The sequence below is a fragment of the Sinocyclocheilus anshuiensis genome, unplaced genomic scaffold, assembly GCF_001515605.1.
Source record: "Sinocyclocheilus anshuiensis isolate Anshui unplaced genomic scaffold, SAMN03320099.WGS_v1.1 scaffold1067, whole genome shotgun sequence".
Classification (NCBI taxonomy): domain Eukaryota; kingdom Metazoa; phylum Chordata; class Actinopteri; order Cypriniformes; family Cyprinidae; genus Sinocyclocheilus; species Sinocyclocheilus anshuiensis.
In genome coordinates, this window is record NW_015547739.1 from 370653 (window position 1) to 374163 (window position 3511).

Sequence of the window (3511 nt, forward strand, 5' to 3'; positions counted from 1 at the left end):
ATGATCAGTCCTGGAGTTTGATCTGCTCTTCCTCCAGTTACTCATTCAGTCACAATAAGATAATGACTCGTCTCCCTGTAGAGTCCATCAGCAGGAGAATAGGAGTGTTTGTGGATCACAGTGCAGGAACTCTGTCCTTCTACAGTGTCTCTGACACAATGAGCCTCATCCACTCAGTCCCGACCACATTCACTCAGCCGCTCTATCCTGGGTTTTATGTATTTATTGTATCATCAGTGAAACTGTGTTGATGAATCAGAATAGACTGACGAGAGATTCTACCCATAATGCTTTGAGCTGCATGATGAATCAGTAACAGTGAGATGTTATAGAGTCTCTTCTTTTCTCTTCATGATATTAATACTGCAGCTGAACTTCTATCAGTGAAATCACGTCAGAATAAATGTGTGTAATAAATCCTCATAAAGACAGTAAGATCAGTGTGTGTGTGAGTTGTGACGAGTTGGCTGCCTCCCCCCTAATTATCAGCATCACCCCATCCCTTAATCGCCGCCCTTCGCCAGGCTCCCGACAGGAGTGGGTGCGTGAGAGAGGAGGTGCTGAAATAGCCAGGGCTGGCGGCATGTGATGAGGCACACCTGAACCAAATGGAGCCTCATCATTTGATCTCAAACGAATTACCACTACAAGCATGCACAAATCAGGCAACCAACTTTACTTAATTTACACACGCAATTGTATTGCAGACAACATTTTGGTAAAACCCTTACATATCTCTGACCATTTCTTTATTACATTTAAATAACATTTTGCTACCTGTGTGCCACCAACCCCTATAGCGGTTACTTTTAGACTAAACCTACCCTCCCTTTCCCCCTCCCATCTTTCTTCTGTTGTATCCTCCTCTCTTCCCTCACCTACCTATTTCTCATCTCTGGATGTGAATGCAGCAACTGACACTTTATGCTCTACTTTAACCTCTTGTCCTCTCTCTTCCAGGCCAGAACGGACTGCATCCTCTAACCCCTGGTTATCCGATGTTCTTCATGAGCATCGGACCAAACTCAGGGCAGCAGAGAGAAAATGGTGCAAATCAAAAGATCCGTCAGACTGAGTATATATCTTATTTTAGCAAAGGTTAAGCCCCTTTTGTCTGGTAAGAATTTCGAAACTTTCATGCATGCATTTGTAACATCTCGACTAGACTATTGTAACTCTTTGTACATTGGTGCCTCTCAGACATGTGTGACACGCCTACAGTTAGTTCAAAATGCCGCAGCCCGGCTCCTCAAAGGGAAGCGTAAAAGTGATCATATCACACCGGTTCTGATTTCACTTCATTGGCTACCGGTCAAATACAGAATTGATTTCAAAGTTTTGTTATTTGTTTTTAAGTCTTTGCGGAACCAGGCACCACAGTACCTATCTGAACTACTGCATCCTCCTTCTCAGTCTAGATCACTTAGATCTAGGGACTCTGATTTACTATATGTTCCTTGAACCAGACTTAAAAATAGGGGTGGTCGCGCATTTGCAGTCATCAGTCCTAAGTTATGGAATAGCCTTCCAGCCTACATCAGATCCGCCCAAACCTTGTCAACTTTTAAATCCTCCTTGAAAACGTACCTTTTTTCCGTGGCTTTCAATATCCCTTGACTCGTATTGGCATTAATATCTTTTGATTCTAGCTTTTCTCCTCTGTTTTATATGTATGTATGTATGTGTGTGTGTATGTGTATGTATATATATGTATATGTATATATATATGTATGTATATGTATGTGTATATATATATATATATGCTCAAACAGCAACATTACACTCTAACTAACGTTAAAAAAGGGAAATCGCAATGAACCACCCCTTTAAAATATATACATAGGCCCTTTCTAATGGAGCATGCTGCACAACTTCTTGTCCAGGCCCTTGTCATTTCTAGGCTGGACTACTGCAATGCTCTTCTGGCTGGACTTCCATCAAGCACAATCAAACCTCTACAAATGATTCAGAATGCAGCGGCACGACTGGTCTTCAACGAGCCCAAAAGAGCCCATGCTACAACTCTCTGGATCTCCTTGCACTGGCTACCGGTTGCGGCTTGCATCAAGTTCAAGACATTGATGCTTGCATATAGAACAGCCACAGGCTCAGCACCCGCCTACTTCCACTCACTACTACGAATCTACATCTCCTCCAGAAGTCTGAGATCCGCTAGTGAGCGACGCCTCGTGGTACCATCACAGAGAGGCTCAAAATCACTTTCCAGAACATTCTCGTTCACCATTCCTGGCTGGTGGAATGATCTTCCCACCCCTATCCGGAATGTTGAATCCCTGACAATTTTCAAGCAACAGCTTAAAACTCATCTCTTTCGAAGCTACTTGACTTCATCGTAAAAAATAAATAAATAAATGTCTTTCTCTTGATTTATTCCTTCTCTTTCTAGCTTGTACTTATTTGAACAATGCCTAAAACTTGGTATTACAAGCACTTCCTGTATCTGTTTGCCTCTTTAAGAAGAATCGCCTTATGTATCCCCAAATTGTAAGTCGCTTTAGATAAAAGCGTCTGCTCGCTTTATGTATCCCCCAATTGTAATTCGCTTTGGATAAAAGCATCTGCAAAATGACTAAATGTAAATGTAAATGTCATCACCGCCGCTGTTTAAATGCCGAGCGCGCCTCTCCTCGGGAGACCGGTCTCTTCCCCGTGCATGCACGCTGGTGTCCTCGTGGGTCCAGGAAGGGTGCGTAGAGGGACTCCCGCGCCGCCAGAGCCGTGAGCTGCCGGACCCGCGGTCTGGACGAGAACCGCACCCGTTATACGGCTGACGGGCCAAGGTGCCAGGCCGTTTATCCCCAGGAAGCACCGTGGGCCAAGGAGGACGAAGCCGCTCAGAAGAAGCCGCCGCCCCTCGCACCCCGGACCAAGAGGGGAGCGCGTGCGGCCACCGGACTCCGCCCTTACCTGGACCCTTCCTTCCTGATCACTACCTGTCCTTCACAAACCCCGCAGCACAACGAGGACACCAGATCTCCCGTTTATTTTGAACACCCTTTCCCTTTGAACACTCTTATTCCCTGTTTTGGTTATTTTTGTTATTTTCTGTTAATAAAAGCCACTCCGAGGCCTGATGCCACACCCACTGTGTCTGTCGTTTGCTCCTCCCGCCACATTGGTGGAGAATGCGGGCAAGGCGGAGCCTAGACAGCACAGTTGGGCAACACCTGATGACGTCATTCCCTCTCGCTTGCAAAAGTTCGTGAAAACCTGGACTGGGACGGAGGAACGACGAAGATGGCCTCCCAGCCACAAAAGGGGTAAGTGACGTTTCTTCTATTGTCATTTACCCTGTGGTTGGTTGAAGCTGTCGACTAAAACCCGGTTTCTCTGTCCCTGTTCCGGCGCGGTGCGAGAAGGAGAACTGCCCGGAGAGGAATCCCCGCCTCGCCCACTCTGACTGTATGGAGCCTGGTTGAGGATGGTAGCACTCCCGTGTGGGCGGCATCGCTGTTGACGGGGATGTCGCTTGGGGGGGGGGGGGGGGGGG

At 46.6% G+C, this 3511-nt stretch overlaps 1 pseudogene; it reads left to right on the forward strand.

The window, feature by feature from the left end:
* LOC107704462 (E3 ubiquitin/ISG15 ligase TRIM25-like) overlaps positions 1 to 3511 on the forward strand; it is a 7719-nt pseudogene that overhangs the window by 3287 nt on the left and 921 nt on the right.